The sequence below is a fragment of the Hydra vulgaris genome, chromosome 15 (assembly GCF_038396675.1).
Source record: "Hydra vulgaris chromosome 15, alternate assembly HydraT2T_AEP".
In the NCBI taxonomy this organism is placed as follows: domain Eukaryota; kingdom Metazoa; phylum Cnidaria; class Hydrozoa; order Anthoathecata; family Hydridae; genus Hydra; species Hydra vulgaris.
Window position 1 is genome coordinate 4,152,501 of NC_088934.1, and position 15,257 is coordinate 4,167,757.

Below are 15,257 nucleotides of genomic sequence, written 5' to 3' on the forward strand. Positions count from 1 at the left end.
TCACGAGAGCCTAATTTTTGAGATGAGATACGAGATTTCATGAGAATAGCAGGTTTTGGCGTTAGACAAAACCTTTTTACAATTGTTTCTAGCAGTAATAAACAGACGTCTGTTTTCTGAAGAATTGTTTTGCTGATAAATATGGAAGTAACGGTTTCGATTGGCAATCGCAGCATCACAGTGTGAAGAAAACCATGGAGGAGAGTGAGGCTTGACCTGGAATCGTTGAGAGGGAATAAAAGATTCCATGCCAGCCTGAATCCACGAAGTTATGTAAGAAACACATTTGTCGATAAGAAGACAAAAGATTTCTACCCAAGGGCTATCACGAAGAAAATCACGGAAAGAATCCCAGTCAGCTTTACTGTAGTTGTTAGAGGTTCGATAATAAGGGGGATTCTGGTGATGAAGAAGAATGAGATGTTAGTTTTAGAGAGATCAAACTGTGATCAGAAGCACCTAAGGGTGAATGTGGAGAAACTGAGCACTGACTAGGATCAGAAACAATACATAAGTCGAGTAGAGAAGGTAAATGATTCGGGTTGTCAGGAAAGCGAGTTGGAAAGTTGACTATTTGAGTTAGGGATTGAGAAAGGCAAAAGTTGTGAGCTTTAATGCCTGCAGAATCGCTGACACTAGAGCCAAGCCATTCAGAATAGTGAGCATTAAAGTCACCAACAACAACTATATTAGCTGATGGATAAAGAGAGAGGGCTTGGTAAATATGATCAGAAATAACATCAAAAAGAGTGCAGTCTTGAGATGAAGGAGAGCAATATAGAACAAAGAGAAGACAATAGAGTGAGGTGGTGCTAAACGAAAGCACATGAAAGAATAGTCTGTGGATTCAAACCTAGTTTCATGACAAATTGGTGAATTCTTACGAATGTAAATGCCCAGGCCAAGCATGTTACTACTGGAGTCTTTACGAATTAAAGGAAGATAACCATCAACACTAAGATCACAAGATGAGACAGCTGAACTCAAATTAGTCTCACAAAGAGCAAGTAGGTCTGGTGAACTTTGCAAGAGATAAGACTCAACAGAAGAAAAGTTACTTTGAAGAACATGAATATTAGTGAATGATAGGTTTAGAGAACTTGGTGATGATGATTTTTTGTGTTTTATAGTTTTTGGTACTTTATTCATTTTTAAATTAGATTGAAGAACTTGACACAAAGCATAGATAGTACTCAGAACACTGTTTAATAGCCCAAGCAATTGCCTCATTACTACTAATAAACCCTAAGTCATAACAAAGGGCTCCAAATGTGGTCTCCGCAATGCACACCAAAAGTACAAACAGGGACACCACTTATGCGCAACATGGCACTGTTAATACTTTGATATTTTTCAGCTGTTGATGGAATCAGCCTCTCTGAGAGCCATCACAAAGTTCAGGAAACCTGACTACCAGCCGGCCTCAGAACCATAAAACTGAGTTTTAGAGCTGTACCCTCATTAGGAGATAGTAAAATGAGTTGCCTAGTCATAAAAACAGAGACACAAGCAAAACCCATGCATTGAGTCAAGAAGATCCAGCATTCAACATCCTAAACTGGAAACAATGTATTAAAAATATATCTGTGCCAGCCTAATAGATGAAGAAGGGGTGTGAGGCTGGTCAAGAGATAGAATCTGTTTACCCCTTAAGTCTTTGCCTAGGAGGCCTTCTACAGTACAAGACAGTAGCCGGGTGCATTTAACATCTGCCCAAGATGAGTATTTTTATCGAGACACCATCTCTAGCCATTACTCAACCAAGAGCCCCAAGGCAGGGGGTGTTTTAAGTTGGAGTTGTCATCTCCTAGCCTTTCCCTAAAAAAGCGTATCCTACAAGGCAGCAGGACATGAAGCAGATTGTACTGGGTTACATGTTACCAGTAGCAGGATAACCTGATCTAACTGTAAACTCTAAAAAAATTCTTAAGTACTATAGCAATTTAATTACCTGCAATTTAATCACATTTAATTTAATAAGCAATTTAATTACATTATATTACATTATATATATATATATATATATATATATATATATATATATATATATATATATATATATATATATATATATATATATATATATATATATATATATATCTATATATATATATATATATATGTATCTATATATATATATATCTATATATATATATATATATATATATATATATATATATATATATATATATATATATATATATATATATATATATATATATATATATATATATATATATATATATATATATATATATATATATATATATATATATATATATATATATATTAGGAATGTGAGAATATGCGTATTTTGCTGTAAAAAAAGTGTTCTAAAAATTGGTCCGCATTTTTTTTGATTTAGCAAAAAGTTGAAATAGGCTGCACCTCTTTTTTGGAGCTAAATGAAATGAAATTTTGTATCTATTTAAAAAAAAGGTAAACCTATAACTTGATTTATTTCATGGTTATTTTTGTAAAAAAAGTATAGTGTAATTTTACATTTTAAATCTTTGATGTTTTTCTATGAATCACTGCTCCTAAAATAAGCAAGGGTCTTTCTTTAATTCAAAGGTTCTTTAAAAGCATTTATCAAACTACTTATCCTCAAAATTTGGAGTAAACCTGATGTGCTCATATTAAGTTTAGGTTTCCTCAAGCACCCAAGGTATTTTTGTGAATTTGAAAATTTGAAGGATTGTTACCCTGAGTTCGCATATATAAAATTTCCGGATTACATGGTAGTTTTATTGAATTCCGATTGGTGCAACACTTATTTCGCTTCAAAACTTTGTACAGATTATTAAATTTTGTTTTATTAAATATAAAAGTTGGTTGGTCTACTGTTCACCCTATTATTTTGATTTTAGTGTATTTTTATTAGATTTTTCATATTGAATATATTTACTATAAGTTGTTAAAAGAAAATTAAAAAGCAAATAAATAATTTTTACATTTTAGGATAGAGCCCTTTTTATTTAAAATTTATAATTTATTAATTTTAATCTTAAAGATTTTTTTATATTCTTTAGTGATTCGCAAATCTCAAAAAAATATTATTTTTGATCATCTTCAGTCTTTGTATGGTGATGTAACTTTTAATTCACAGACAACATGCCTGAAAGGACATGTTATTTTTTATATTACAAAAATAAGTTAACTTTTACTACCACAGCAAATATTGTTAGTGAAACATTTAGTTGTTAAACAACAAAAAATCAAGTCAGACATTTAATAAACAACAGTGTTATTAAATTCAAAAAGAACATTGTTCAGAAGTTTTCTTTAGGACAACAGTTCCCGAAGCTATTAATGACTATTCATTAGCATCTACTCCAGCCTTTGTTGAACTTTCTCAACCATCTAATTCTTCAGTAAATCAAAATTTGATAAATATAAATGTTTCAGGGGTTGTGCCAATCGAAGTTTAAGTTGAAGATCCAAGAGGAGCCTATGTGACACAAATAAAAGCTTAATTAAAACGTCGTCTTACTTTATTATCACAATCACGTAGCGATGAAAGAAAAAAATATAGGGAAGCAATTTTTTAACACAAAGAGCAAACTTAAACAAATGCCTATTGAAGTAAGACTTTTAAAGAAAAAAATTTGGAAAAAAAAAAATCATTATTTGTAATCTTGGAAAAAAATCAAAATCTATTAAAGTTGAAGCAGGTCAACAAAACTGGAAAAAGGCTGTTGTTATTATTAAAAAGACAAAAATATCAGCAACTTAAAAAACAAAACTCTGAAATTCTACAACTTAAAGAAAAACTTGTTATAAATTCTCAAGAAATAAAATCATTTTAACATCAAAATCTTCTTCTTGAAGAGAAGATTCATAGTTTAGAATGCAATTTAATGGTTTCGAAGAAAAACAAAAAAACATATAATACAGAACTACGAACACTTGTTTTTGATGCTGTGGCTAACCAAGTATCTGCAAATAGCATTTTTTCTTTAATTCAAAGTTTTACCCAACATCTAGGTGTTACCATTAAAACTGTTCCTTGCTGCACTACTGTTGAACTAATGGTTAGGGAACTAGGTGTTATCACTGACCTCCAAACAGCAGAAATTGCTATATCTGAAAAGAATTTAACACTTGGATTTGATGGCACAACTCAGGAAGGTGTACATGCCAGCTGTATCCACCTTACTACTAAAACCGGTTGTCAAGTTGTAACGCTAGATGAGTTAAGTGGTGGCACATCAGAGGACTACGAGCAGCATATATGTCAATCCATAGACAACTTAGCCAAAACTTATGCCTCTTTTCATTTAAAAGATTTTCAAGAATGCCGTCAAACTATAATTGGCAACATATCAAATACAATTTTCGATCGAGCTGTTACAAACCATGCCACAACAAAAAAATTAAGTCTGGCATGGAATAAAACCTTCAATGAGTTGTATTGTCATCTTCATCCTCTAGAAACATTTTCCAGTAGCTGTAGATCTGCAATAAAAGTAATAGAAACAGAAAAAGGAAAACTATTTGGTAGCGACTGCATGTCCGGAAATATTGTTGTGCAACTAAATAAACTTCGGTGCATGAATGGAAAAGGTGATTGTAAAGGACTTGTTTAATTTCTATTAAAAGAAGAACTTCCAAAAAGTTTTCTTCCTAGATACAGAGGAAATCGTTTGCATATTTTTTTTTTTCATATTTGTGGAATATTAATTCAACATTATGACATTTTAAAAACATTTCTGACATTAGGTGCTATTTCATGCATTCGATTACAACCCAGTTTATCTACTGACTTTGCAAACAATATTGTTAAACAAGAACTTTGTGCTGCTGAATTAATAGGAAAACTTTTAACTAGTCCTTTGATCAAAAAATTTTATGTTTCAGCCGAAAAAAAATCTCTCATTTGGATGGTATTGTTATTATTAAAAGAGTCCTTGATACAGTTGACCAATAGGGCTGTTATCGATTAATCGTTTACTTTTTGATTTGATTAATTAATCGATTATTCGAAAAATTAGAACGATTAATCAACAATTTATATTAGGATTAGGTTTTATATAAAAATAAGCACTTTAGAGTTTTTCCGTCTTTAGACACCAGATCGTCGACACTGGATTTAGTAATTGTTTCATGTTAAACTACGGAACTAACTGAATAAGCCATAATTTCCAAGAACATCTTGAATATTTACATTTATTACTTTAAAAAAAAATTTAATCCTCGTGTTTTACTTCATAACGGTACGTTGATAATAATCTTTTTGAATATATTTTCGTAGGAATGTGTGTTCTGTTTGAATTAAAAAAAAGAAAGTCTAAGGTTTGGGTTCATTTATTAGAAAATATAAACGATCCATGAACTTTAAAATGCAAGCACTGTGACATAAAATTTAAATCGCATTTATCAACTACATCCTTAACGTACCACATGCAACACAAACACAACCTTCTATTAGAGCCTGCTTTAAGAAGCTCATTAGTTGCACAAAGTAATTCTCAAAAGATAATTTCATCCTATTTTTCAAAAACAAAATTCTTGTCCTGGGTTAATTTTTGCAGTTAACAAAGTTAACAGTTTTAGATAAAATACCGTTTTCGACTTTAGCAAATAGTGAAGAAATTATGGAAGGATGGAAAGCTCAAGGTATAAAAATGCCACTAACAAGACAAGGAATAAAAAGTATTTCACTTGAGTATGCTGACCAGATTAGAGAAAAATTAAAAAGTGATTTAAAAAAGAGAATAGAAGATGATGAGAGATTTTCATTATCATTAGACAATTGGAGCTCCAAAAAAAACATACGTTATATGTATATGAATATCCATATGAAAAACGGAAATGTGAATAGTATTGATATGATAAGAGTAAAAGACACAATGCCAGCTATCAAAGCAGTTGAGATTGTTTTTAAAAAACTAGGCGAGTTCGGTTTGCAGCTCAAAAAACACATAATCGCTGTTATAACAGATGGATCATCTGTAATGAAAAAAATGGGACGATTGATGGGTATTTGTCATCAAATTTGTCATAGTCATGGCATACATTTGGCTGTGGTAAATGTTTTATATGTCAATCATACAAATTTAGTAGAACCTGATGACGAATATTTTGAAACAGAACTTGATAACTCTTCAATAAGTGATGAAGATGTGATAATGAGGAAGATTTTGAAAAAAGCAAAGGACAAAGTTGACTTGAAGTAGCTCCTGCCAATTATCAAAACCAATTTGTTTAAGATTTTTCATCTGCAATAAATAAAATTAGAAAAATTGCTCATTTTTTTAGAAAATCACCTGTAAAAAATGATTTTCTGCAAAAATAGTGTCAAGAAAAACCGAGAAAGGAAAAAGTGATGACAATTGATGTACGTACACACTGGAACTCAATGTTGGCAATTTTAAAGCGGTTCTTGGAGTTGAAAGAAATAATAAAATCAGTACTAATAAATTTGTCAGTTATTCATTTATATCCAACAAATTGTGAAATTAAGCAGGTTGAGGAAATTGTAGAATTATTAGAAATCATCGAGGTAAGTTCACTTGCATAGGAAGGTGAGATTGCAATATAATTGATGCTTTAAAAATATTTGGATTTTTACTTTCTAAATTGAAAACTCAATCAAGTGATACTGGTATAAAATTCTATGAAGCAGTAAGTAAAAGTAATTTCTAATTTATCAAAAATTTCTTATTAAACTTATATTTGAACTTCTGAAACGTTTTTTACTGATGTATCACAAATTAGTTATAAAACTTATATTGTTTCCAATAACTATATAAATTAAAATTCTTTGTCTCTTTTAACCATTATAATATTATAACCATTCTTATTACAGAGGAATGTTTTATTACTTTGAAACAAAATTAATTTATATAAAAAAAAACTCAAAGAATACTATTTATTGTGTAATTAAAGAGAAAATTTATTTTTATTTTTTAAAAATTAATAGATTATTAATCCATTAATTGTTTTTTTTTTAAACCAATTAATTCATAATCAAAAATTTCTCAAGATGATTAATCACAACACCCTTATTGACAAATGTCTAAAAAATCCATTAAAAATCTTATCAAGATTACAAAATTTCTTTGATGAAGAGTTTGATAAAAAAGATCTTATCTGGAAGGCTCTTATTTAATTCTGCCCTAAAGATGACAATATGAAAAAAATGATTTCTGTTTGCTTGACTGCTATATCTGAAGCAATCAATAGGCAATATAAGAAATACTTTATTATGAAGCCCACAGAACAAATAGAACTTGAGATTGAATCTGCAAGGCTAGACAATATGGATGCTGAGGAAATGATGGGAATGTTTAGTGCAGCACAGAAATTTGCACCTAATGCAACTCTTTGTTACCTATCATCAAGACTATGTGCCAGAAAAAACAATGTCATCAACTATTTAAACGGTCTTCCAAAACATGTTAAAGAGTCGGTGATGGAGTGGGCCATAAATTTTGCAACAATAAAAAGAGAGATTAATTGATTAAAGATGTCTGAAGTGAATAAGGAAATGACACACAAAGCAGAGTAAAAAAAGCAAAAAAAAAAGAAAAAAATAGAAAAATAAATAAAAATATTAGATATAAGCGTTGAATTTTTTGGAAATGAGTTTCCAGACATTAGTGAAGCAAATTTTTATGATATTTTGGATGTCATGTTTGGAACTGCCATAGGCAGAAATATATGCCATATTTGGTATGAAGATAAAAAAAAGGTTATATACAATTGGAAAATTGAAAAAATAAAGAAAAAGATACAGGATACATATGTTGTTGCTTATTGGAACAAGGAAGAAGATTATAATGATGCAATAGACTATGATATTCCGAAAGTTCAACATGCTTGTGATATTATACTTGGTGATCTCATGATGGCATGAACATTTTTAAACGGAACACTTTTATCCGTAAAATTTTAAAATAAATTTTTTAAATGTTTTTTTAATTATTTTGTTTTTACATATAAACCTTTATATTTAGTTTTAAATTTTTTAATTATATATTTAGTTTTATATTTATAACTAAATATTTGTTTAATATACTCTAAGCTTTATTTTGATATATAATTTTTTAGTTAATGGATAAAAATTTAGACGAATATACATTTTTTTGCAAAAAAAATTAAAAACTTAGGGCCAACTTTTCATAGCCTCTCCATATATAAAAAATCACAACTTAAAAATTTCATAACTTTTGAAATACTTGACCTACAGAGATAATTTTAATATTTTTAAAAAATTCAAAATTAGAGGCATATACTTATGTAAATGATATTGTTTTGTTTTAAAATTTCAAAATTTTCTCACCTCCTATATATATATATATATATATATATATATATATATATATATATATATATATATATATATATATATATATATATATATATATAACATTTTACTTTAAAAGTAATAAAAAACTTACGAGACATATGATTTGTATTCTATTTTTTTATCCAGAAAATCTTTGTATTTAGTGAAGAACAAACAGCTTTTTTTTCCACATTTGTTGAAGATTTTATCAACTCAAAAGCCAGTCTTTGAAAAATTTTGAAACTAACCATACAAGCCAGCATTATTTACTGCAATAAACTTAGACTGCAAAAATTTGGCACAGGCTTTAATATTTTTTCTTAAGAATACATGCCTTTGGGGAAATGTATGTGTTAAAAGTTGAAGAAGAGTGAATGTAACCATTTTGATAATTTATTAAAACCATTGCAAGATAAAACTAAATGTTATTGAACTACGGAATTTTCATTGACTTGATAGAATTTAGTCGGTTTTTGAATAAAACTCACAGTAGTAAAAATTATTTTAAAGCATGAGGTCACAGAGGTCGCCTAAATATTTTTGCATGGCAGTAAAGTCAATTCGCAGTAGCTATATTTTTTTCAAAAAAAACGAGGCGGCCTTTATGGCTACATGCTCAAATCAACCAATGTATAAGAAATAAAAAAATCAGCAAAAAAATGCTATGCAAAAACCTTTTTTTTCTATTACTAGTTTTAAATTCAAGTAAATATATGATTATTTTAATTTCGCGTAAAATAATATAGAAATTTAACACTTATGATATATCATACTTTTTAACGAAAACTCGAGGTTTTTAAACTTTGAAAAAACCCTTAAAATATCAAAAGTTTAAAAAAACTAAATATAATTTTTTTTTATTGAGAATTAAAAACTATATGCAAAAAAATAAAACAAACTTAAAATGTTTAAATATGAAAAATTACTAAAAAATATGTACAAAATCCTATTTCCGCTAAGCGATGCATAGTTTGGCGTTGCTTGGCCAATACTCATTTCTATGTTAATTTTGCTTTATTATAATTATTTTGTTACTTTTATTTATAACTAATACTTTACACGCAGAAGAATTTAAATTAAGAAGAAATTCTCTTTCTTCATTCGTTCTGAGATGTAATAAATTGCCGGAGGAAAAATAGGAAAATAAATCAACCTCACTCAAAAAAGGTATACGCAAAAACATAATTGATGAGATATTTCAAAATACTATAGAATGGAATGTAAAAAATTAAGTCCATCGTTTTTGCAATATGTTATACATTGATAAACATTTTATATTTCAATAAAAGTTAATTAAAATACAATTCATATTTATATAAAGGTTTAAGCAGTGGCGGCGTTAGGGTAGGGCCTGGTTGGGCGATGGCCCAGGGCGCCGAATATAAAGGGGCAAAACTAATTGGTTATTTTACCCTTTGCCTTTTTTTTGAATGGGGTTAAATTGAGCTAGGGGCGCCTTAGAAATCTCGCCCAGGGCGCTGGTAGTGCTAAAACCGACACTGGGTTTAAGATTAGCAAAAGCTTGGCCATCATTTCTTCAGCCGTTATTTATTCGACCTTTGAGATAACTATCAATACTCCTCGACTTCTCATTTTACTGAAATCTTTCTCGCATGTGAAACTGCTCCTGATAGATCTAAAATAAAACAATTGAGCCGTTCGTAATATAAGACATTTACACTTAAAAAATTGCATTTACACTTACAGACATTTACACTTAAAAGATTGCATTTACACTTGATGGCGAAAAAAAAACAAAAAAAAAAACAATGTTTGTTTAATATATTGCAACAAAATCCTGCTAAACAGCTGCAAGTAAAAAAAGCAGCTGCAAGTAAAAAAAATGTAAAATAAGCTTAAAAACAGTAATAAAAAAAAAGTAATATTTGCATTAAGTAAAAAAAGTTTAAATAAAATAAATATTTAAACTAATAAAATAAATTAAATAAAAATCAAGACAAAACCTTTTTGTAAAATTTTCTTCTGTCAAGAGTTTGTGTTAACCAGCCACACGTCCTGGGAATCATGAGAAACTGTCACGGAAGACTCCGAAAAAATCTTTTGAAGGGAATGATCCTCACACATTACTGTTCTCAAAAATGCAAAAAATGAAATCTTTTGTGACCGTCCGAGAAAAAAAAATCAGTTTGAATTTTTTCATTTATTCCTTAAAATTATGAAATGACAACTCTGACTCTTTTTGCATTTTTACAGCATATCTAAATAAATTCTACTCAAGCACTCTTTAGATATGGATACTAAGATGAATGTGTACACAATAATCTTTAAAAAGGATTCCTAAATCAAGCCAAACAGATTATAAACTCTTTATGACTTTAGACACTCTTGCTGTTGAAGTCAACCATGCATGTTTTGAGCCACTTTGCATACTCTGGATGGTTGTTGGACCTTTTGTATCTTTCCCAATGATATTTGAAGCTGTGATGCAGTGCCTCAGTGGCTTGCTCACTGTATTTGCCAAGTGATTCTTTTTTCAACAGAATAAAGTTTTCCACATGGAAGAACACTGCGTGAACTTTTGGGGTGACACTGACCCCTTGGAGAGAAAGGTATGATGCTCTGAAGGCCTTAATCTTTGAAACGAAGTGAGGATCAAGGGTGCTGCCTAAGCAGGAGGATACTACAGCATCTAACTTTTGAACAGTGTCGATGATGCCAAAAATATTGAAGGCACTATCCTGTATAAAGAAATGCTCAAATTTAGTAAAGAAAAACAAAAACAAAACACTATATGTACTTCTGAAGAGATTAGCATAAGGTAAGTTGTAAAACTTAAAAAGTACCTGCTCAGCCAGTTGCCTCAGCAATGGCATCTACATCCCTCAGAAGCTTACAACATTCATTGCCAGCAAACTGGCCACCATGGAAAGACTGGCTCTTGATGTGCAGTGATCTTGGCCAATCATCAGCGTTTGGTTAAGCCTCTTTCAAGGCCTTAAAGAGGTGATTGACCACACCACGGAGGAGGTGGAGCTCCATGGGTGCTATGAAGGTGAGGACCAAAGAGCTGTCTGGTTTGTCGAAGAGTGGCAAGTGAATGACATTCTTGAACAGTCGTGCTTGTTTTGGATCTTGCCCATGTGCCTAAAACACAAGAACAATTTTATTTTTCCAATTTTTCTATTAAATTGACATTAATGAAAGAATAAAGGTTAGATCTGGTATCAAGAAACAGTTATTGTTGTTTGAGTTGGTAACTGAAATAGTCAAAAATTAAGACTGTTATAAATTTTCCACGTAAAGAAGGAATGTAATTTTTACCTGAAAGGCATCAAAGCACTGTCGCAGTGACCCAAACGTCCGAAGGTTCCCTTTTTGAGAGAGTTTTTTTGCTTCAACATCACACCAAGTGCAGGGATGTGAACAGGAATGGGACTGAATGCCACATACAATGTTGGCCAGTTTTAAGTCGCAGGAGAGGAGAAAGTCAACTCCATCAGGATGGATTAAGTCAAGGATTTTCTGAATGTTTGTGTAATTTTCAGGAACATCTTCAGCAATGGCGACCAGAGGCTGGCGCTTGACGTCTTGGCGTCTTTTGCCACTTGTGAAGCCAGAGTCTTTTTTCGAGGGGGAGATTGTAAGTCTTCAGGTTGTTCAGCTTCTTAAACTCCGAGGCTGATCTTGAGAAAACCTCCTCCACCATCAATGCCAAGCTTCACGATATGTTCTGAGTAAATTTTCCTTTGGAGCAGCAGCTGATCAAGAAGGTCTGCTAGTTTGATGCAGTGAACAACAATTTGACTACTTTTTTCTGTTTTGTCAGTGGTGATCTTAATTGTAGATTGGGTAAAGTATTCTGCTAAGTTCTTGCCAAGCTCAGCAAACTTTGCGTGAATGTTTGGCTCCAAGACTCAAGCATGGGAGAAGTGGTTAAGTGTGGACACTAGCTTCTTTACAGATTGATTTGACAGCCCGGTGTTAGCTTGAAGTTGCTTTAAGTCTCGAGCGCTCAAAACATCAGCTTCTGGGAAGAGATTTTTGACACTGGATGGACCTAGGATCACAGAGGAATTCTTATTACTAATTTACAAAAATCTCTTGAGTATTTAAACACGAAAATAATGTAGCAGTACCTATTAAGAACTATAAGTTTTACCTTTCTTCACTCGCAAAGGGCGCCCACCAGAGGCTTGAGCCAGTTTCACAGTCCAATATGGAGAGGCTTCCTTGGCAGCAACTACAGATGCGGCAATTTGCTCCCAACCTTAGGGTTTTCAAGTGCAAGTGCTGTCATATTTTCACTGAAGGAGACATTGCTGCAGTTGTGTGGCACCTCTCTTCCAATGATTGAAAGGCAGTCTGAGCACCTTCGCTGGTCTCAAGACAGGAGAAATGGTGACAGACTCTCCCCTTGCTTTTTTCCCTTATGCAAGCATACATGTGTCACAAATGCCTCTGGGCACTCTTGAGTCACTGAAGTCTATAGGAGTTGGAAGGGTTTCTAGCATAACTTGTATCAAGCGGCCTGTCACCTCTTTGACACACTTTCTCATGCAGAGAAAACAAACTGTTTTCCTGCATTCATCATGGGACTTGACTGAATTAGGCATGATCGCAAAGCAGGCCTAAAGAAAATCACTACTTTTATGCATATGATTAGGGCTGTCATTGGTGACTAGCAAAAGCTGACATTGAAAATGTATTTAAAATTTAAAAAGAAAATGAGTTATTGGTCAAGAAACACCTTTTCATCATTAGATTTTTATGGAAAATTTACATAAATTTTCCATAAAAATCTTTAAAATGGGATCCGAAGCAGATAAACTCTCATGCACAGATATGTAGGTATTGCACACTTTATTTTGTCAGTGCTATTTCCCAGAATTCAGAAAAATAATTTTGATTAAAAGTATAGCTCAAAGCAAATATCTAAAGTTTGGTCCTTTAGACATATTGGGAAGAACTAACAAATCCTGTCTAATAAAAAATTACATATCAGGAAATGGTATCATTTACGGCTTGTTAATATAGATATAAAACTTTAAAAAGGATTTATATTAATATATTTATATTTTACTTATTTTTTCTTAGTAAAGATGTTTTTGGTCAAATTCATCTCAGTATCCATATCTAAAGAGTGCTTGAGTAGAATTTGTTTAGATATGCTGTAAAAATGCAAAACGAGTCAGAGTTGTCAATTCATGATTTTAAGGAATAAATGAAAAAATTCAAACTGATTTTTTTCTCGGACGGTCACAAAAGATTTCATTTTTTGCATTTTTGAGAAGTAATGTGTGAGGATCATTCCCTCCAAAGGATTTTTTCAGAGTCTTCCATGACAGTTTTTCATGATTCCCGGGACGTGTGCAGCGTTTGATGTACCATTCAAAATCTACTTTATATCCACCTTTCTCATGCTTTCGCAAAGTGACTGTTAAATTGATAAAATCTATTTTGCAGCTATTCACCTAATTGTCACCAAAAAAATTGTACTTACTGTCGACGATGAATGGAACTTTGAACTTTTCCAAATGAAGGTTTAATTTAACACATGTTACATTTATTTTTTCAGTTGATCATCAACATCATTATCATCAAAAATTTGTTTTGCTATCTAATCTATTTTGCTATTCTGTTTTGCTATTTGTAATCTTTTTTGCTATTCTGTTTTGCTATCTTGTATTGCTATTTAATGTCAAAACTCGACTAGTTGCCAAATAATAATTCGCGGCATTATATAAATAAAAATATTTCCCACTTAAATAAGATTTTTGTGTCGTAACTAAATTATTTATCGGGTTTTTTAATTCATTAAAATTAAATTATTAATAAGTTCAATTACAATAAAAGTTACATTACAAAAAGTCATCAAATAACAAGTCATTATTTAAAAAACCCAAACAACCTACACACATTTGGAGCACATGTGTTTCTTAATGTTTCTTGTGATCGCCTAAATTAAAAAGAATTGATAACGTAAATACTTAAAATATGGCTAGGTATGTTCCACTATCTATTCAAATCTAAAAATTCTTACATGTAATAGAAAAAATCAATGTTACGCAAATTTTGAACTTTTGTATTGCCCTTAAAAATAAAAATAAATTATTTAGTACAATAAGTAAGCATTAATAACGAACAAACAATAATCAGAAAAAATGTATGTATGTATGTATGTATGTATGTATGTATGTATGTATGTATGTATGTATGTATGTATGTATGTATGTATGTATGTATGTATGTATGTATGTATGTATGTATGTATGTATGTATGTATGTATGTATGTATGTATGTATGTATGTATGTATGTATGTATGTATGTATGTATGTATGTATGTATGTATGTATGTATGTATGTATGTATGTATGTATGTATGGTATGTATGTATGTATGTATGTATGTATTTATGTTATGTATGTATGTATTTATGTATGTATGTATGTATGTATGTATGTATGTATGTATGTGCGTATGTATGTATGTATGTATGTATGTATGTATGTATGTGCGTATGTATGTATGTATGTATGTATGTATGTATGTATGTATGTATGTATGTATGTATGTATGTATGTATGTATGTATGTATGTATGTATGTATGTATGTATGTATGTATGTATGTATGTATGTATGTATGTATGTATGTATGTATGTATGTATGTATGTATGTATGTATGTATGTATGTATGTATGTATGTATGTATGTATGTATGGTATGTATGTATGTATGTATGTATGTATGTATGTATGGTATGTATGTATGTATGTATGTATGTATGTATGTATGTATGTATGTATGTATGTATGTATTTTCGTATGTATGTATGTATGTATGTATGTATGTATGTGCGTATGTATGTATGTATGTATGTATGTATGTATGTATGTATGTATGTATGTATGTAGGTATGTATGTATGTATGTATGTATGTATTGATGTCTGTATGTATGTATGGTTGTATGTATGTATGTATGTATGTATGGTATGTATGTA